The sequence below is a fragment of the Artemia sp. Qi Xiang Cuo genome, chromosome 4 (genome assembly GCF_049724085.1).
Source record: "Artemia sp. Qi Xiang Cuo chromosome 4, ASM4972408v1, whole genome shotgun sequence".
Classification (NCBI taxonomy): domain Eukaryota; kingdom Metazoa; phylum Arthropoda; class Branchiopoda; order Anostraca; family Artemiidae; genus Artemia; species Artemia sp. Qi Xiang Cuo.
Genome location: NC_142797.1, coordinates 14,958,487 through 14,981,509, shown reverse-complemented (window position 1 = coordinate 14,981,509; position 23,023 = coordinate 14,958,487). Strand labels below are relative to the sequence as shown.

The 23,023-nt window shown below is 34.7% G+C and overlaps 1 protein-coding gene across 1 annotated transcript in view; it reads left to right on the top strand.

Annotated features, from left to right (window-relative positions):
• Positions 1-4,336: 4,336 nt before the first annotated feature.
• LOC148952804 (uncharacterized) overlaps positions 4,337-23,023 on the top strand; it is a 125,606-nt gene continuing 106,919 nt past the window's right edge. The window contains exon 1 of the mRNA XM_089087428.1: positions 4,337-4,361. The gene's annotated coding sequence lies outside the window, so the exon portion shown is untranslated. The remainder of the gene's footprint in view (positions 4,362-23,023) is intronic.

Sequence of the window (23,023 nt, the reverse complement as noted above, 5' to 3'; positions counted from 1 at the left end):
GCCCAAACGTTTTAGGTAGATTTGTTAAGACTACTGGTTTGGTTCATTCCCTTTAAGATATTTTTTTATCTTTTTTTACCCCTATATTAGCTCATTTTAAAGTCATCACACTTAGTACATTTTTTCTTCTTTTTATCTATGTTTTATCAGCTTTGTTTTTTTTATTTGGCGTATGTGACAGGAATGATGTATATTTGCATTATTTATTTTAATTGTGTTGTAAATGTATTTTAATTTTTTTTATGAGAAAGCATAGCTGAATTACTCTGGTTCCCGTTTTTCAACGCAGGAATTTACTGCAGGTGTATAACCCCCAACCGATAGCACAATAAGTGATACCTGATATGGCTCAATGAATATTGACTGAAGTGACACCCAAGCAAGCTAGTGATTGCAGAAGGTACAGAATAATCGAATGATACGAACGCATATGACCGATTGGTCGAACGCGTCAAACTCAAAACAACAACAACAACATGCTCTTTCATAATTCATATAAAATACCTTTGGGGCGCCTTTAAGGGCTCAAGATGCAATTAGCCCCAGAAGCAATTATTGAATTATGGAAGAGCATAAGAAAAAGGCATCAAATGACATTTTCACTTTCATCTTAGCTAAATTATAGTGCCACCTAGAAAATTACCCAATTCTGGGTATATGAAAATACTCTTGAACAATGAAATTGTTGCAGTATATCAGAGTATTTCATTTAGTAAAAAAAAGGTAAATTTCTAGTGGGCCCTATAATTTAGCTATGATGAAAGTGAAAACGTCATTTGATGCCTTTTTTATGTTCTTACATAATTCAAAAATCGCTTCTGGGGCTAGTTACATCTTGAGCCCTTAAAGGGGCCCCAAAGGTATTTCATTTTTGTAACCACACAAAGAAGTTGTCAACACTGGTTAAGTTATTGAAAAGTGGTTAAAAACAGTCACTATTTTATAAATAAGTTTTTCAATAGTAATATATTTCAAAAATATTTAATTATAACAATTTGAACCTCATTTATTAGGCACCTCAAATATAAACCGTTTTCCTACCTTTCAAGTTGTTTTAATCCTGTCAACAAAAATAGCGTTGAATTTTCCGATCCAAAACTTTGCCGTTGAAAATTAAGGGTATATTTCAATTCAGGATATGTATTTGCACATTATTGGGGCAGGGGGGGGGGGTTGGTAAAGTTTATGGTAAATTGGCAGTGGGCCATATAATTTAGCTAGGATGAAAGTGAAAACATCATTTGATGCTTTTTTATTGTCTTTAATTATCCATATAAAATATCTTTGGGGCTTCTTTAAGGGCTCAAGATGCAATTAGCCCTAAAAGCGATTATTGAATTATGAAAGAGCATAAAAAAGGCGTCAAATGAATATTCCACTCTCATCTTAGCTAAATTATATGGCCCACTAGAAATTTACCAATAGAAGAAGGTTACTCCTATGGCTATGTGTTGTGGTTTGACTCATAATTCTATTGATGCTTCAATAAATGTTTCAGAAATTTAAATTTATTCGGTTACCTCGGAAAAATGTCTTCTTCCGCAGCCTTTGAACTCAAAACTCACAAGAAGTTATCCACCAAAGCAATGAAAATGTTTACCCCAATTCTGCAAATAAACACATTGCTGTCAGAGAACGTAACACCAAAACATAGAAAATGAAAATATTAGAATTGAACAAAGAATGAAAGGAGCTGTATTGCCATAGTAAATTATTGCCAAACTGTTAAATTCACAGTATGAGCCCCCTTTCCCTGAATTTTGAGAAGGTACGTCAAACAGTTTGTGATAACGAACTAAAAGTAACAAGTGACCCATCTCAATAGTAACCAAAACTATAAAAAACACTCGGAGTTTCGATACTAATAGATGTATCAAAAGTATCTGCTTATTAGGCTATGCTAATTCTAAATATATAAGTTTTATAAAGTTTAGTTTTGCCCATTAAAGGCTAAGAGTCTGAGAAATTAAGATTCAGAGCATCAGAGAACTCCACTGTCGAGGTTTCAAGCTCCTGTCTGCAAAAAAAAAAATGGAATTTGGATTTTTTTTCTTCAAGAAGAAAGATTATTGACACTTGTTCAGTGGTTGTTCTTTTTTTAATGAATGATCATATCGATCAAGTGGCTTCAGAATATCGGGAGAAGGCTCATTGCAACTGAAATTACAAGTTCTAATGCCCTTTTTAAGTGACCTAAAAAATTGGAAGGCAAATAGGCCCCTCCCATGCCCCTTTTTCTCAAAATATCCCGCTCAAAATGTTCAGATAGCCATTTTGTTCAGCAAAGTTGAAAGGCCAAATAACTATGCCCTTGGAGATAACATGACCCCCGTGGCCCCTGGAGGGAAATCCTTAAGTTACAAAATTTGCCAGTTGGTTACACATAGTATTTGTTATAGAAAAGTAGTCATACACTTCACAGATGGGGATGGGGGACGAATTTTCTGCTAGGGGGATTTTCCATGGGGAGAGAAGATTCCAGGGGAAGAATTTTTTAGATGAAATTCTACACTGGGAGAATTTGCCAGAATTCCTGTACGAATTTCCTCTTATGTGTTACTTTCTCTTTGCTGACTCATTTCTACGTGCGGAGATGTTAAGGGAAATTGTCCGGTGCAAATTTCACAAATATTGAATTGTCTAGAGGAAATATCCGTGGGATGAAAGAATTTTTCCATAGAGATGAAGCCAGGTATTTGGCATTATTTGAAAATGATCAGAAATAAAAATTTTAAAACTAAGTATTTTCAAATGAAAGTAAGGAGCAACATTAAAACTTAAAAATAACATAAATCATCATGTATATGAGGGGACTTCCCTCCTCGTTACACCTCGCTCTTTACGCTAAAGCTTGAATAATGTCCAAATTCTTTAAGAACGACTCCTTAAAAAAAAGGTTTGTTTAATTAGACCAATAAGAAGCTTTAATAATATCTTGTCAATTAGCTCTTAAGGCTTAAAATGTCCGAAAGCCCATCTTTGAAACCGACACTTTCACATGAGTATAAACAAAATAGCTCATGAAGGGCAATAATAGCGGAAAATTTGTGTCAAAAAATCGAATCGATTAGATAAGGACTATACAAGGTTTTCAACTCGTTTCACCGAAGTAGAGATGGCCGCTTAAGCTATTGCGGGAACAGTCAGAAGTTCCACAGTCAACTGTGTAACAAACCATGGTAGGACAACTTGAGAGTCCTTACAGAATCACAGCTTCTCAATCATATCACTAATGTGACTCCGCGATGTCTTTCCTCTGCTTCTCTGCTTTCGGTATTCACCCAGCACAGTGAAGTCCTATGTATATTTTTTTTGCATGCAAAGAACTCACTATTTTACATATTTTACTGTAGTTGTATCAACAACACCTTTATCAGTGCAGTATTGTAAAAATTTAACACGGGAGAATAAATCAGCGACTCGTTCCAGATAAAATAAAGGCTTTGCAATCAACTCAGCAAAGTACAGTTCAATAGGACTACCTTGTGGAGGGCACACCGTGCCAAGAACACTTGAACACAACTTTAGCTTGACGATCCATCACTGTATGGAATAGACTCAAAGTGTAACACCGGAAAATACTTTTCTTGAGGCGTTTAAGGTAAGGTATGATCAATACCTTAGAAGTATGTAGCGCGGTAATTACCAGGATTACTCGCATATCATAGGTTGTAATGGAGTCTAGAAGCCTGTGTAAAAAAATGGAATAAAACGTGAGATGCCCAACACAAAAATAGAAAACCTGGAACCTCAATGTTCTGCTTTGATCGTGAAAAGTCCATCCTTTTCTACTGTTCAAAGAAAGGCAAAGTAAACCTTTTGCTGTGAACTTGTCATGACATAGTGGATGCAGCTTTCTTTGACCACTGTATTATTTTCGCACACATTTCAAACCGACTGGGAGAAAACCTCCTCCTGGTCAATATTTTATGGTAGTTGAATTTTAAATTTGGTTGTGCATTCTTGTTGAATTTTAAATTTGGTTTTGCATCCTTGTTGAAGGCCTTTCATTGAAATTTGGTGTGCAAAAAAGAATTTGCACAAGCGTGTGCGCTCTTAATTTTTTATTTTACAGCCTCAACTACTTAAAAAGAAAAGACCATTGCCGCTAAAAACTGATAAAAAAGGGGAATTTTTAGCTTTGTACACTGAAATGGTGAAAATATGTCTCGAGATATCGAGAGTACTCGTGTCCCTTTTGGGTACCTTCTGCATGTCATGGCGAAAGCTGTTACAGGCGCGTTTACAATCTATTAATTTCTTTTGCCGAAATCAAGTAACGACCGAATTTCTGAAGTGGCAACTTAGAATGCATTACTTTCATCATCACACTAGACGCCATTTAAGGAAATTTATAAAAAGTAAAGTTCATTTAAGTAGCAAAATGAATCAGGTGTATATGACCTTAAGAAGATACAGATAAAATGGAAAAAGTGCTTAAATTTAGATTGAAGTTCAATTTAGGGGCCTTCTGCTGCCGTGGAAATTTTTCTCTTGGGTGACTGATCCTTACTGTAATGAATTTAAGGAAAATTTTTTGCAGTTCATATTATTGACCAACGAATAAAGTAAACATACCGCTCGATGCCGTTTTGGTAAAATTCTACTTTAGCTACTTTTGGCTATCTTGGAATGGGGTTAGGTTAGGGAAATGAAACTTTCAGGAATGGGTCTATAGGCTAGTGTGGGGAGTATAACCAATGGATAATATAAAAAAATTTATATTCTATAGAATGTAAAAATAATATCCAACCATACTTAGTTATTGCCAAAATTATCCATCTAGTTAACTATCTGAAAAATTCTTTTAACCAAATAAGAAATTATCCAACTAGGAATATAATTAAAATTTAAAAGGAAAAATAGTTTTAGCTTGCTAGCCAAATACAACAAAGCATTAGAGCCAACTTAGTATCTCTAACTAGGTGGATAATAGGCTATTTTAATTTAATGCTTCTGATATATATCTAACTAGACAGATAAGTAAATTCTTCATGTAAACTAGTCATAATATCCAACTAGCCAGACAATTTTTTCTCTTAGACATAGCATGAATGTCTAACTTGGTGGATAACACTTTTTCCTAGCCCTTTTGATATTAATCCAACTAGGCAGATAAGCAGGTAAATATTTACCAAATCATATTATTGAGTTACAACTATAGTGAATATACCACTTGATGCCTTTTTTTATGCTCTTTACAAATATAATAATCATTTTGTTGGAAATGAATTTTAGCCCCCACCCATATATATATATACCAATTCAGGGTATATATTTGCACATTAGGGGGGTGGGGGTAATTTTATTTCTGATGTAAATAAGAGGTGCGTTTAAACTTTTCCCCCCCCCCCCTAATGTGCAAATATATACCCTGAATTGGTATACATAGGGATGGGGGCTAAAATTCATTTCCAACAAAAATGATTATTATATTTGTAGAGCATAAAAAATGCATCAAGTGGTATAGGGTAAGACACCCAGTAGTCGGACGCTTTAATCACTTTGAAAACTTTTTGACATTTAAACTACTCTAATTACTGTATTATACCACCTAGAAACTTAATTTTTTTACAGTTAAAATTCTGTTTCTTTTGTGAACAAGTAGGTTACTAATTCAAATAGTTAAGCCTAGTACAGCGCTGCCTATTTTTGAAATACTAACAAGTGACAATTCCGCCTAAAGTCGGACATACAAACGGCTCATTGTAAATAGTTATGACGCAATATTGCCTATTCCGGACCAGCAGTCTCCCTATTCACGGCCACCAGCAAAAAAACTGGTTTTCCCAGTCTTGTTTTCTATACGCTGTAATCTCGGCCAAGCTAATTTCGAAATAGCTGCAGTTTGTAAATCACTATTTCGCAAATGAAAAATTAATTTTTAAAGGTTTATTACAAATTTGTATAACAAATTTGATTTTTAGAGAAGATAATAATTAAGATTGGAATTATTGAGAAAAGTGATTATCTTTGTTATTCAATGTGAGCATGTGCCGATCAGGGATTTTTTTTGGGGTGGGGGGGGGGGTGGGGGGGACGAAATAGGTCGATATAATAAAAAAAAAATTAAGGGGCGCAAAATAGGTTGGTCTGATAAATTTGCATTAGGAGTAAGTTTAATTCACGCAAACTTGAGTTAATTAAGTAAATTACGCTCTTTAATGCTCTTTTTTATGCTCTTTAAGAATATAGCAATTATTTTTGTTGGTAATTAATTTTAGCCCCCACCCCAATATATACCAATTCAGGGTATATATTTGCACATTAGGGGGTGGGGGTAATTTTATTTCTGTGTAAATGAGAGGTAAGTTTCAACTTCCCCCCACCCCCCTAATGTGCAAATATATACCCAGAATTGGTATATATAGGGTGGGGGCAAAATTTCATTTCCAACAAAAATGTGTAAATATACAACAAATCATATTATTGAGTTGGGAATAAATTGAATACACCATTTAAAGCCTTTTTTTATGCTGATTAAAAATATAATAATAATTTATATCGGAAATGAATTTCAGCCCCCCCCCCCTATATCTGCAATTTAAGGTTTTAAATTAAAAAATACGGGGGGGGGGCCCAAATTTTGGTTATTCTTTATAACGGAGGTAAGTTTAAGAAAAATTTTAATATAAATATTAATATTTAAGTTATTTATGAAATTGTTTTTATTTTTTATTCAATGGAGACAGGTGCGGATCAAGGATTTTTTTTTGGGGGGGGGGAGGGGAGAATAGGTGGATCCAATAAAAAATTTAGGGGGGCGCAAAATAGGTTGATCCGATAAACTTGCGTCAGGAGTAAGTTTACTTAACGCAAACTTGAGTAAATTAAGTAAATTACACTACTTTAGGCTACACTAGGGGGGCGTGCGCCCCTTCGCCCCATCCCCGCTGGATCTGCCACTGAATGAGGGGAACTGGTATTCCCCTGTACAATGTTTTCAACTATGCAAGATTCCAATGGTGCACTTTTCATATTGATCTGACACTATTTTTGATGTGTTTTAGGCTTTTTTAGAAATCACCATAAACTTTTTTTTGGAATAAACTTTTACTTTTAAAACGAACCAAAATAATAGTTATCATTCCTGAATCAATGTCCCATGGCAACTTTTTCTTAATAGTAATTTTTTTTTCAAAATGTTTTTAACTTTTGTTTACTATGGGCTGTTGTTTGTTCTTTACTAGGTTACACCTAGCTCTGCAACCATGGCAGTAGTGGATCCAGAGGGGGGGAGGGGGTTCATCCCCTAGTCAGTACCTCACTCGTTAAGCCAAAGATTTTTTAGTACTTTCATAAGAGCTATTTGTTCTAAATAACGGCCTTCGTGATTATGGGGTCATTTTTAAAGAACTGGAACAAAATTCGAACTCTAGCTTAAAGAGTGAGGTATTGACTAGTAGGCGAGCCCCCTAATATATATATTAAAAATATATGAATGTAGAAGTTTGTTAAGTAAGTTAATTCATAAGTTATGTATCTTTATTACTAATAAAAACGTTTGTAAATAAAATTAAATAAGTTTCGAGAAAGCCATTTAACCAAATAAAAGTAAAATTAATATGCAAATTTTTTTTTAATTATTCATTTACGGTGACCCAAGATCAAAACCTGCATCAATTCAAAAACATTCAAAAATTAAATAAAAAAACAAGTTTTTTAACTGAAAGTAAGGAACAACGTTAAAACTTAAACAGAAATTAGTCCGTATATGAAAAGGGCTGTCCCCTCCTCAATGCCTCGTTCTTTTCACTAAAGTTTGACTTTCTCAAAAATTTTAATTTTGTTAAACAATAAAAAATTTTTTAATCCCCCGCCTCGTCAGCAGCTACACCCAAACTCTGCTTGTTTTTGCTTTTTTTTTTTTTTCTTTTTCATTCTTAAATACGAATAGTTGACTTTCTACCGTGAAAAGTCGCCTTTTGTTATTTCTTCGCTTTCAATCTTGTATATACGTCACTGAAATATAGCCCCTTATATAAAAGAATACTCCATAATCCTTCGTCCTGATGTCTTAATTTAGCTTAAATTCATTTTTATTATCGGAATTCAATCAAAATTAAGTGCACATGCCCCATCAATATTGGTCAAACATATCACTTCAATACCTGACAAGTCTCACATCAATTTTTCTAAACGGCAAAAATAAAGAAAAAAAGGAATCGATATGCGACTTCTCAAACAAAAACAGCTGTCAAAAGCAATTAAGAAATCCTTTCTGGTTTCAAATGATTTGCATAACCCACTTTCCGAATTTTGTACCGCAACAAATGGCCATCTTTGAAAGTATTAGCCTATTAAAGATTTTGAGGATTCTATGGAGGGGCATAGTCTTGTCAACTTGTAGAAACATTGGTACTGGTGCATTATGTGGGCACTGCTAAAGAAATCAAGTTTGGTTCATGCTAATGAAATGAAATAAAATAGGATGAATATGCAATAATTTGTAAACAAATTTGGGCTATATATTTCAGCTCAACGGAATTGTTGTTGTCATTTTAATGACAAAAAATATCATTTTAATAGCGGGGACCTTGATTTTAATAACCGAGTAATGGAAAATTTTCGGCGGGAGCAACTTTGTACTAGGGGGCCAGTTATTTGTGGGGAAACTTCCATAAAAGATGGAATTTCTGTTTTTTTCTGGGGGGAGATGGGTTAAACAAAAAAAAACTAAAACTCTTTTTTGAAAACAATTTTGAAGTTTTTGCCGCAATATCAGCAATAAGTGTTTCCAGCTATGGGTTACAATCCCGGGCTGTGGCTCTGGATATAAAACCTATTTTTTAAAGGGCTTGATTTACTACGCAGATACAAGCCCTACTTGAGCCTGAAAACGAAGCTAAAACCAATTTTGGCTCCGAAATTTTCGCACCAAAAATCTATTTTGTTTTTTCCCGAAAAATCCACGAATCTTGAAGACTAGTCTCCGAAAACTCCCCGAATTTTTAAGACTTGTCCCCGACTTTGAATTTTCGAGAGTGGAAGCCCTGTATAGTATACCTGCATGATGCGTAAACACCAAAATTTGTTTACCTACATTTTTGCTACATTTTTACAAGTCAGACAAACATTTCGTTTTTGGGGGGGGGGGGGCGGGTTCCACTCCCCCCCCCTCCCCTGGGTACAGCCTTGTCCAAGGAAAAAAAATTTCTATTGTAAAAGGAAACCAGTAACGAAAAACCAGTCAAATAGGCTATTTGCAAGAGACCGCTAAAGATAAAACATTGCAAAGCTGTGGTTTCTCATGGAGTTACAATATTTAAACGATTGTTTTTTGGTGTTTAAGTGGGGGAGGTACCTAGGTTAGGTTATGTATTGAACCTAAGTTTTTATTGTTTTAAAAATTAAGTTGTGTAACAGATTAAAACTTTAGCGTAAAGAGCAAGGCATTGAGGAGGAGACAGCCCCTTTCATATACAGAATAATTTCTGTTCGTTTTAAGTTTTAATGTTGGTCCTTACTTTCAGTTAAATTTTTTTATTTAATTTCTGAACGTTTTTGAATTAATGCAACTTAGATTTTGGCTCACCGTACATGAATAATTAAAAAGAAATTTGCACATTAATTTTACTTTTTTGGCTAAATGGTTTTCTCGAAATTTTGTTCTGATATAACTTACGAATTAACTTACGTAACGAACTTCTATATTCGTATGTTTTATTACGTATATTAGGGAGTTTGCCCCCTAGTCGATACCTTGCTCTTTAAGCTACAATTCGTGTTTTGTTCAAATCACAAACCCATTAGTCACAAAAGCCGGTTAATTAGAATAGATAGCTCTTTTGAAACTACTAAAAAAAGACTCTAGTGAAAAGGGCGAGGTATTGACTAGGGGGCGACCCCCCTCATATACGTAATAATTTCTGTTTGTTTTAAGTTTTAATGTTGCTCCTTACTTTAAGTTGAAAAAACTATTTTTTTATTTAATTTCTGATCGTTTTTTAAATAATCCGGCGCTCCCTTAATAGAAATGTCCCTTCCCCCAAGGAACCATCCTCCATGGAAGAATCCTCCCCCGTAACCCTTTCCTCCCCCCCATCAGAAAAGAATCCCTCCTGAAAGCACAAAAATTCAGCTTAAAACTTCCATAATGCATACTCTACTGTGACATCTTCGCCGGAAATAAATTTTTAAAACCTCTCTCTTAAATAAAGCTTTGATATGCGCCTAATTTGACAAAATTCTATTCTGTCTTCAAACTTCAAATAGAGTATCATCACCCTTTCTTTATCAGACGTTTAAAATTATCAAAACATCAATGATACCACTATCTAAAACGAACACCTGGGATAGCTACGCGAAAACTTCGAAACTGCATAGTTACACAAGTAAATTATTGAGAAAAGTGATTTTCCTTGTTATTCAATCAGGACAGGTGCGGATCAAGGATTTTGTTTTTTTTTTGGGGGGGGGGAAATAGGTGGATCCAATAAAAAATTAAGGGCGTGCAAAATAGCTTTACCCGACAAACGTGCTTCAGGATTAATTTTAATTAAAGCAAACTTGAGTAAATTCAGTAAATTACACTGCTTTCGGCTAAACTAGGGGGGCGTGCACCCCTTTACCTCCTCCCCACTGGATCTGTCGCTGAATGAGGGGACCTGGTTTTCCCCTGTACAAAGTTTTTAACTATGCAAGATTCCAATGGTACACATTTCATATTGATCTGACACTCTTTTTGATGTGTTTTAGACTTTTTTTAGAAATCACCATAAACTTCTTTTTGGAATAAACTTTTACTTTTAAAACGAACCAAAATAATATTTACCATTCCTGAATCAATGTCCCATGGCAACTTTTTCTTAATAGTAATATTTTTCAAAATTTTATCCTTTGAAACAAGGCGGGATTTCTTAATTGCTTTTGACAGCTGTTTTTGTTTGAGAAGTCGCATATTGATTCCTTTTTTTCTTTATTTTTGCTGTGTATCAAAAATGGAAGGTTGTATCAAAAAGAAATCAAGTTTGGTTCATGCTAATGAAATAAAATAAAATAGGATGAATATGCAATAATTTGTAAACAAATTTGGGCTATTTATTTCGGCTCAACGGAATTGTTGTTGTCATTTTAATGACAAAAAATATCATTGTAATAGCGGGGAACTTGATTTTAAAAACCGAGTAAGGGAAAATTTTCGGCGGGAGCATATATGTACTAGGGGGCAGGTTATTTGTGGGGAAACTGCCAGAAGGGATGGAATTTCTGGGGGGAGTTGGGTTAAACAAAAAAAACATAATTGGGTACTTACGCATTATGCGGGCACCGCATAATTTACAAGTCTGACCATTATTTTTTTTGGGGGGGGGGGGTCAAACCCCGAACCCCCCCCCCCTGGGTACTACCTTGGCCAAGGGAACAAATTTGCTATTGTACAAGGAAACCAGTCACGAAACCTGTCAAATAGGCTATTTGCAAGATATCGCTATAGATAAATGACTGCAAAGCCGTGGTTTCTCAATGAGTGTCCACATATACACGATTGATTTTTGTGGTTTAAAGGGGGGACAGGTACCTAGGTTAGGTTTGGTTACGTATTTAATATATGGTATGATTCCCCCCCCCCCTAATGGTAAAAACAAAAGCCCAAATATGTTCTAAATTATAATAAAGTAAAACTATTTTATTTTAAATTTTTCAGTGCTAATTTTGGCGGGGGGCTTTCCCCCTAGATTTGTCAGGGGGGGGCTTTCCCCCTGCTGCTCGGGTTGAGAGTCGCCATGTCTTCTGATCCCATCAAAATCACCTAGTCTAGGCTAATTACAAAAGATTTGTTTGGTATAAATGCAAAAGACTAGGCTATAGCCTAATAGGCTAAACACAATATTTTATAGGTGTCCAAAATTTCAAAATCAAGATCAATATAGTTGTTTAATCTGTGACTATCAATTTTGAACTGAGTGAGTTCAAAATTGCTATGCCACACTTATCCAGAAAAAACCGTTGACTTAATTATAAATTCATATTACGGGAAGGAGTTCTGGGCAAGTGAAACAATTCAATCATTTCAGTGTTTGAAGTTTTCGAATGAAAAATGACAGTTGACCAAATTTTAAAACCATTGGTGAAACAAGCCATTTTAGTCAGTTAGCAACAGTAAACATTTCTTATGGCCTAATTTCATCATGAATAAAATAGTAATAAATTAAGGGGAAAAGTTGAGGTTCGCCTATACTAGGCGACTAGGGGGGGGGAATTACTGATTACTGATACATCTGTATCAGTAATCTGTATGTTATTGTAAGTTACCAATTGTTAAAATTTAAGGTTTTTTCAAACAGTTCATGGCAACGAACTGTAAGGAAGGAGCGACCCTGCTCAATAGTAACCGACATTCCAAAAACCAGAATTTTGATACCCATAGATACATCAATAGAATCAGATTTTTATGCTGAATTCAAATATATAACTTTCATCAAGTTTAGTCCCACCCATCAAAAATTACGTGCCTGAGAAAATTTGCCTTATATTCGAAAAAGGGAGAAACACCCCCAAAAAGTCATAGAACTGTAATGAAAATCACACCATCGGATTCAGCGTATCAGAAATACCGGGTGCGGAAGTTTCAAGCTCCTATTTGTCACATTGTGTATTTTATTATTTTTGGTCAAACAGTTCGTGGTAACGAACTGTAAGTAAGGAGTAACCCGGCTAAATGTTCACCAAAACTGTAGAAGATGTGTTTTTGATACCCATAGATACATAAAATGAATTAAATGTCAATGCTGATTTCAAATATATAACTTTCATTAAGTTTAGTGCTACCCATCAAAAGTTACGCGCCTGAGAAAATTTGGCTGATTTTCAAAAAAAGGGGTAGAGAGCCCCTAAATGTTATAGGTCCTTAATGAGAATCACACCATCATATTCAGCGTCTCAGAGACCCCTACTGTAGAGTTTTTAAGCTCCTATCCACAAAAATGTGGAATTTTACATTTTTTGCCAGAAAAAAGATCACGGATGCGTGTGTATTTATTTTTTTTTTCCTCAGGGGTGATCGTATCGACCCAGTGGCCCGATAATATAGTGGGAGGGCTCATTGGAACTGAAATTAAAAGTTCTAGTGCCCTTTTTAAGTGACCAAAAAAATGGAAGGCAACTAGGCCCCCTCCAACGCTTATTTTTTTCCTAAAGTCACCCGATCAAAATTTTGAGATAGCCATTTTGTTCAGCATGGTCGAAAATATGATAAATATGTCTTTTAGGGTGACTTAATTCTCCGAAGTTCCCAGAGGGAGGGCTAAAAGTTATGAACTTTACCCAATGTTAACATATAGTATTGGTTATTGGGAAGTATACAGAAGTTTTCAGGAGGTTTTTTTTCTGGTTGTGGGAGGGATGGGTGGGTCGGTAGTTATGTTGGAGGATCTGTTCATGATGGAAGTTTTCATGGGGGAAGGGAAATTGCCTTGCAGGGGGCGCCGGACTTGCCAGAATTATTTATTGGTTATTGGGAAGTGTACAACCATTTTCAGGAAGGATTTTTTCTGGAGGGGGGGGGGGGGCTAGAGGAGGGGGTTACCCCCGCCCGAAATGTTTGCCTGACTCATAAAAACGTAGCGAAAATGGATATAAAAAAATTTTGTATGTGTTTTTTTATTTTTATTTTGTATAAAACCGGCCCCCAATTTTTTCCCAGTAAAAACACCTCCGAAAAATGGGGTGGGGGTAAAGCATGGCCGTATCTAGGGGGGGGGGGGGTTACCCGGTTTGAACCCCCCCCCCCCCGAAATTTTTGACCGACTCGAAAATAAGTCGGAAATTAGTAAAACCTAGGTAAAAATCAGTAAAATTAGTCGAAAACTGAGTCGAAAATTAGTAACCCCCCCCCCAAAAAAAAGTCAAAAATTAGTAAAACCCCCCCCTGAACAAAATCCTGGATACGGCCCTAGGGTAAGCATAGCATATATTATTACATAACCTAACCTCATATAACATAGGTATCTGCTCCCCTAAACTCCAAAAAACACCCATGCCAGCGACAATAGGTTATCTGTTTCAGTGTGGGAAATGAACTTTAAAAACTTTTGACATAAAATAAACTTTTCCGATAATTGCTGCAATTACATTAACTATTAAATCATTAGCTGTCAAAAATATAATTTAATATAGCATAAATGAGCAGCCAGAATAATGCTTCGAGGGGACCTAAGTCGTTTAGGTATATTTAAAAACAGTTTAATTATAGTATAGGCCTATGCAATGAAAAACAAGCCATAGCCGACATTATATTACACTATTGCGGTGGCTTAAATTAAACCGTCAAAACATGTTTTTGATGACTGAGACTAAGTTTTTCAAAGACACGTAAAGAACTCAATTAAACAAAAAATAAGCCAGAATAATATCAAATAGGCAGAGCCTAAACTCCCACTCACACATAAAATCAAATTGGGCAACTCTTAGGCCCGATTTGCCCACAATTTTCTTTATTTTTTTATAGGCGGAAAAACGGACCGAAGAATACAAAACCATTTCAGCCAAGTGATTTTCAGCCGATGAATAATCTTCAGCTGAAAATCATCTTCGTTGTTTTGTCTTTTTTTTCTTTTTTTTTTGTCGAAAAAATTACGATAAAGAATGAGCAATATGATGTTTTCTATCTTTGCAGAATCTGGAATGATTGTATTTAGTTATATAGATAATTTAAGAGACCACACTGCCTTTCCATGACGATAAAATAAAAGTTCAAAATAGGGATAAAATCCTTTTTAATAGACAGTGTATAATAAATTTCACAAAAAAATACCAGATATTTCGGTCACATATAGGCTACAGTGACCGTCATCAGTATTAACACTACTCATCAGGGGACCTAAGTCGTGTAGGGAAGGGAATTCAGCTAGGCCTAATGCAAAAAAAAAACTCAAATAATACGGGGCTGGACTTTTATAGTCGGTACTGGCGGTGCTGACCTTTCAGCCAATAAGTGCAAGGGAGGAGTTGGGTGCCAGCCATTTATGAAATATACACTTGTAATTTAAGACTCTATAATGAAGTAGGCCTATTACCCCTAAACTTGTAGTTAACAGCCTTAGAAAATATTAAACCAATATAATAAACCAAATATTAAACCTCCCATACCACACCCTTTCAACGTGCCTATTCCGCCTCAGATGTGTCCATACAAAAACGAAATCTACCCCTTTCCAATGGAAAATAATCCTCTCCCTCAATTTTGGTACTTGTGGAGTGAATGAACACATACGCCGCCTTATTTTCAGTTGCAGAAAACATGATAAATAGAGAGAAGTATTAAGAAATTGTTGTGATAATTAATTTTAATTATTCACAATTTGCGCTATCCTGGGTCATCACACTTCACCGCCTAGGGCTTGAGAACTAAGCACTTTCACAACACTGATGTGCTTCACTCTTTCTAAAATTTTCTTTCTAAAATCAAGTTTAGTGCTACCCATCAAAAGTTAAGCGCCTGAGAAAATTTGGCTGATTTTCAAAAAAAGGGGTAGAGACCCACTCAAAGTAATGGACCCTTAATGAACATCACACAATCATAGTCAGCGTATCAGAGAACCCTACTGTAGACTTTTCAAGCTCCCTATCCACAAAAATGTGGACTTTTACATTTTTTGCCAGACAAAAGATCACGGATGCATGTGTATTTGTTTTTTTTTCCTCAGGGGTGATCATATCGACCCAGTGGCCCTAGAATATCGTGGGAGGGCTCATTGGAACTGAAATTAAAAGTTCTAGTGCCCTTTTTAAGTGACCAAAAAAATTGAGGGCAACTAGGCGCCCTCCCACAATTATTTTTTTCCTAAAAAAAATAATTTTACTAATGTCCTATCCTATTAAATATTTTACTATTTTTTTCCTCCCACGCGTTATTTTTTTTACATTTATTTTGTTATTACTTATGCACCATGGCTGAGTTAAATGTCTGGCTCTCGTTTTGGTTCTGAGAAGGACATACAATTAGTCTGTAAACAAGTTGAAGTAAAGCCATCTTGATAGTATTAGGACTGGTGTAAGACGATGAAATGCCTTTTCGATTTGTTTAGTGTTGTGAGGCTACATGCTCACTTTTAGTCTTAAATCAATAATCCTGTTTTTTATGCTTTCATTAAAGCGCTAGTTTTGTATAATCCTAAAAGACTATAGAAACCTAATAAGTTGGTTTATTCGTGCTAGTTTTATTGAGATCTGTTAGATAGTCTGTAAAAATAATAATTTCTGCTCGTATTAAGTTTCAACTTTGCTCTTTGCTTCCTTTGGGAAAACTAAGTTTTTTAAAATAAATTTTCTTAAGAATACACTTTACTTGACGTTCAAGTATCGCATCAAGCATATGATATGCTTAGACTTCGCTAGGGGGCATGCGCCCCCCTCACCACTCCCCGGATCCGCCACCATTAGCTGTTATCCGTTAGCTTATGGGTTTTGCAAAAGAGAGTGACAAATCTAGGGGGAAAGCCCCCGCCCAAATTATATAGGACGAATGTAAAATAAAATAGGATGAATTTATAATAATTTAGAAAAAAATTTGGGCTATATATTTGCACATTAGGGGGGAGGGAATCATACCATATATTAAATACGTAACCAAACCTAACCTAGGTACCTTTTCCCCCCTTAAACCCCAAAAATCCATGGTGTGAATATTGACACTCATTGAGAAATCATGGCTTTGCAGTCATTTATCTATAGTGATCTCTTGCAAATAGCGTATTTGACAGGTTTCGTGACTAGTTTCCTTGTACAATCGCACATTTGTTCCCTTGGCCAAGGCAGTACCCAGGGGGGGGGTTAGGGGTTTGTGGCCCCCCCCAAAAAAAAAAAAGAGGTCAGACTTGTAAATTATGCGGTGCCCGCATAATGCGTAAGTACCCAATTATGTTTTTTTTGTTTAACCCACCTCCCCCCAGAAAAAAACAGAAATTCCATCCCTTATGGAAGTTTCCCCACAAATAACCGGTCCCCTAGTACAAATTTGCTCCCACAGAAAATTTTCCACTACTTAGTTATTAAAATCAAGTTCCCCGCTATTAAAATGATATTTTTTTTCATTAAAATGACAACAACAATTCCGTTGAGCCGAAATATATAGCGCAAATTTGTTTACAAATTATTGCATATTCATCCTATTTTATTTTATTTCATTAGCATGAACCAAACTTGATTTCTTTTTTATACAACCTTCCATTTTTGATACACTGCAAAAATAAAGAAAAAAAGGAATCAATATGCGACTTCTCAAACAAAAACAGGTGTCAAAAGCAATTAAGAAATCCCGCCTTGTTTCAAAGGATAAAATTTTGAAAAAAAATTACTATTAAGAAAAAGTTGCCATGGGACATTGATTCAGGAATGGTAACTATTATTTTGTTTCGTTTTAAAAGTAAAAGTTTATTCCAAAAAAAAGTTTATGGTGATTTCTAAAAAAAGCCTAAAACACATCAAAAAGAGTGTCAGATCAATATGAAAAGTGTACCATTGAAATCTCGCATAGTTGAAAACATTGTACATGGGAATACCAGGTCCCCTCATTCAGTGGTAGATCCAGCAGGGATGGTGCGAAGGGGCGTACGCCCCCCCTAGTGTAGCCTAAAGTAGTGTCATTTACTGAATTAACTCAAGTTTGCTTTAATTAAACTTACTCTTGATCCATTTTTATCGTAAAAACCTATTTTGGGCCCCCCTAAATTTTTTTTTGGGTCCCCATATTCTCCCCCCCCCCCCCCAAAAAAAAAAAAAAATCCTTGATCCTCACCTGTCCTCATTTAATAAAAAGGAAAATCCCTTTTCTAAAGAATTTCAATCTGAATATTTAAAGTACACTTCCTCATCACAGGCAATCCTTGTACCCAATGCAACAAAAAGGGCCCCCCCCCCTTATTGATTCATGTATAACATTAATGTGTATATATAGGGGGGGGGGGGCTGAAAATAGATTACGATTGACAAGATTATTTAAATCTCTATACGCATAAAAAAAAGGCATCAAAATAAAAAAAAATATAAAAAAAGAGCATTAAATAGCAAAATTTACTTAATTAACTCAAATTTACGTTAATTAAACTTACTCCTGATGCAAATTTATCAGATCAACCTACGTTGCACCCAGTAATTTTTTTTATAGAATCCAACTCTTTTGCCCCCCCCCCCCAAAAAAAAATCCTTCATCCGCACCTGCCCACATTGAATAACAAGAATAATCACTTTTCTCAATAATTCCAATCTGAATTATTATCTTCTCTGAAAATCAAATTTAAATAAAAAATTTCTTATATTAATAAACCTTTTACAATTTAATGTTTTGTTTGCCATCATGAATCATGAATTTTGCCAAAATACGAATTAGCAGGTTCTGCCTCTAGGCCTAGCCACAAGCGGATGAAAACCCGGCAAAAGCAATAACAGGAAATCACTGAACCGAACAAAGCAATATTGCGTAATAACTATATACATGAGCGATTCCTATATGTCCGTCTATAGGAAGATTTGACACTTCTTATTAAATTTAAAAATAGGAAGCAATGTACAATTGAAACTATTTGAATTACTAACCTACTCGTTCAGAAAAGAAACAGGATTTTAACTGTAAAAAAATTAAGTTTCTAGGTGGTATAATACAGTAATTAGAGCAGTTTAAATGTCAAAAAGTTCTTAAAATGATAATGCATCGCAGGTGACCGGAATTAGGAGACTTTTGTCCGTGAATAGGATGATGATTCATTCCTATCAAAGATTCTGTCCGAGAATAGGCAGGTGGCCGACTACTGGGTGTCTTACCCCTATTCACTTTGGTCATAACTCAATAATATGATTTGGTAAATATTTACCATTAAACAACTTCTCTAAGCAATTTGGTGATAATATTAAACTAGCCAGAATTGTTTCTCTTAAGCATAGCATGAACACCTAACTAGGTGGATAGCCTAATAGCTTAGGCTACTGTCTCTTAACCCTTTTAAAATTTATCAAATTAGACAAATAATGAATTCTCTAAGTAATATGGTAATGATATCCACCAAGACAGAAATTAAATATCTTAACAATTATTTTATATTGTCCATCTAGCTGGATAGATACTTTATTCATGCAACTTAGCAAGCCTAGCCTATACCTGGCTAGGCAGATAATAAATTCTTTTAAAAATGAAAAGCCACCTATGAGGATAGCTTAATTCCAGAGAAACTAATTATTGGGCTACCTGGATATTCTTTTCAAATTGTATAGAAAATTTATTTTCTACTTATCTAAATATATATCAGAAAGACTTTGATAGGCTACTACATTATCCACCTATTTAAATGTCAATGCTTATTCTAAGAGAATTAATTATCTAGCTAGTTGGATATAATCATCTGATTACATTGAGATTTGGTAAAGTTCTATGAAATCATATTATTGAGTTAGGACAAAAGTGAATACACCATTCAATGCCTTTTTTTTATGCTGATTACAAATATAATAAGCATTTCTATCGGAAATGAATTTCAGCCCCCCCTATAATAATATAATAATAATAATAATATATATTGAAAACCCGTCGTATACAAAATGTACAATGACAGAGTATACAAAAATACGAAAAGAGGAGACAAAACGATAATAATAACAACAAAAGCAACAACCTCTTAAATAGTATACAAAATAGTACAAAAAGTGGAAACTGAAAGCTAGCATACTCAAAGATTACAACAGAAACAACAACTTCTTCGAAAATAGCAACAAAGACAACAACTTTTGAAAAAAAAAGAACTGAATGCCAATTCAGGGTTAGGTTAGGTAAAGCCTATATAGGGGGGGAGGGGGGGGGGGGCTGAAATTCATTTCGGATAGAAATGCTTATTATATTCGTAATCACCATAAAAAAAGGCATCAAATGGTGTATTCACTTTAGTCCTAACTCAATAATATGATTTCGTAGAACTTTACCTAAGATTTTACTCATCTGCCTAGTTAAATATATATCAGAAGATATGACTCAGCATTATCCACATAGTTAGATATTTTTGCTGTGCCTAAGAGAAACAATTTATCTGGCTAGTTGGATATTATCCCAAAACTGCATAATAGAATTTACTTATCCTCCTAGTTGGATATATATCAAGAGCGTTAAGACTTGCTATTATCCACCTGGTTAAATGTTAATGCTGTGCCTAAGCGAAATGAATTATCTGGCTAGTTGGATATATATCAGAAATACAAAGCTGCATTATTATTCAACTAGATATTTTTGCTCTGCCTAAGAGAAACAATTTATCTGGCTAGGTGGATATTATCCCAAAACTACATAATATAATTTATTTATCCTCCTAGTTGGATATATATCAAGAGTGTTAAGACTTGGTATTATCCACCTAGTTAGATGTTCATGCTATGCTAAAGAGAAATAATTTATCTGGATAGTTGGATGTTTACCCAAAACTACAAAGAAAATCTTCTTATTTGCCTAGTTTGATATATATCAGAAACACAAATCTACATTATTATCCACCTAGTTAGATATTCTATATATTAGACAGACAGTCAAATATTCAGAAAGGCAGGTAAAGGTGTAGCCTATGAGTCTTAAAAATGTTATCATCTGTCTAGGATGATATTTTATCTTAATACTAGGTGTAGTTGGATATTATTTTTACATTCTATAGAATGTAATTTTTTAAGAATATCCATTGGGCACCTTCCCAATTTTAAGTCAGATCAATGTTTTTTTTTTCAAAATTTAGGAAATATATTTGCATTTCTTTAAAACCCTACAAATTAGGATTGAGCAAAGTTGTGAAGCAGAAAACAATTTTGTTGTACTTCATTTAAGCGGAAGATCTATTTTGCAAGGTTCCACTATTGGTAAAAATTTACAATTGCTACTCTTGATAAGGAGACATGTTAAGAAAACAATTCTTACTTTCAAATATGTATAATGGTCCTAGTTAGCATCTTATCCAAGGGGAGAACCTTTATCCTCAAATATTTCCTTCTTTTTCCAACTTAAAAGACAAAAATTATGATTTTTGCCATGCTCCCAGTGCAATGTGTAAATCTTTTGAAATTGTAGCTATAAATTTCTTTTTATAGATTATGTTGAATCCTGTTATTAAGTTCCATTTTTTAAAACAAAATTTTAAAATACACTTCTAAAATAAATTGAAGAATATCTTGGAACCCATATACTAACAGAATATATACTCCAACCCCCTACCTAGTGTGCAAATTTATACCCAAAATCGCATTCTGAATCTAAATATAACCAAATGAACTTTACCTTAACCCCTATATATATCCAAATCATGGTAAATATTTTCACATCATGGTGGTGGAAATAAAATCCATCTTTGATGCAAATGAAGATTATATTTAGACTCAAAATGTAATTTTGGGTATATATTTGCACACTAAGGGGTTGGGGGTATATATCCTGTTAGTATATAGGTTCTAAGATATTCTTCAATGTTATGCCACCAAACATCTCCTTGGACTAATAGAAATGCCATATGAAGAGCACCTTAAACAAATGAAGCTGCTAAGCCTAAACTATAGAAGAAAAAGAGGGGACCTGATCTAGATTTACAAATCGAGAAAGGATACAGATAGAACCAAGTTTGACAAATTCTTCTGTAGTCAGACTAATGTCTATACTAGGGGTAATTCTGCAAAAATCCAGAAACAAACAGCATCAACTAGACAGAGATCTTCTTTCTGGTCAGTTAGAGCAGTTAAAGACTGAAACTTGTTACCCAAAGAAGTAGTGTCAGCACCAACTCTAAACAGCTTCAAAAACCGGCTTGACAAGCATCTACAGAAAGAAGTGTTTATTTATATTACATAACATACAAAAGTGATATGACTTTGTGCATAAGGTGCACTATGTTGAGCCAAGATTAGAGAGTGCCACAACAGGATATGATATCCTAGTAAGAGGCACTGTTCCTGTAAATTATCCTTAGAAGTGTATTTTAAAATCTTGTTTAAACAAACAGAACTTAATAACAGGATTCACTGTCATCTATAAAAACAAACTTATAGCAACAATTTCATTAGATTTATGCATTGCACTGAGAGCATGTAAACATAGAAATTTATTTTCTTTTAAGTTTGAAAAAGAAGGAAAAAAGGGAAAGACTTGAGGATAAAGGTTCTCCCCTTGGATAATATGGTAACTAGGATTATTATCCTAGTTACCAGTTACTAGTTACCAGTTGAAAGTAAGAATTGTTTTCTTAACATGTCTCCTTTTATCAAGAGTAGCAATTGCAAATTTTTACCCCACTTTTATATCACAGAGATTTTTAAAGGTCATAAAAGGTCAGGACCCTCAAAAGGGAGGGGAGGTAGGTACTTCAAAATACTTTCTCAGGCTATGATTTAGCCTGTAGACCCATCCCGGAAAGTTTCATTTTCCTAACCTAACCCCTTCCCAAGATGGCCGAAAGTAGCTGAAGTAGAATTTTACTGCCTTTTTTAAGCTCTTTCCAAATATAATAATCAATTTTGTCAGAAATGAATTTTACCCCTACCTTTATATATACTAATTCAGGGTATATATTTGAACATTAGGGGGGTTGGTGGGGGTAGAGTTTCAACTTATCTCTCATTTACATTAGAAATAAAATTTAACCCCACCAACCCCCCACCTCACCTAGAAATTGAGAATACTTTTTTGAGTATTTTCATTGAAAATGCAAATTATTCCACTGAACAAATTAAAAAAAACACAATAAATTAGGTTTCCAACAGATATATAAATTCCCCCCCCCCCCCATTTTTTTTACATTTTAATGAAGTAAAAATGAGCCATATAGTACCATAAAGATAAAAGTTGCCACCCCCTCTGCCCCATAGCAAATTACACCCCTGCTCTCCATGGGAATTATAGGCTGAGGGAATTTGCCGGAATTTCTATACATAATTCTTTTTATTTGTCTTGGCTGACTAAGTTTAATATGTGCAAATGTTCCAGGGGAACTTTTTGACAGGGATAGAATCATCTTCTGTTTTTTTCCATTGGGGGGGGGGGGGCAATTTCCCTCTGGAGAAATTCTCCATAGGGGAA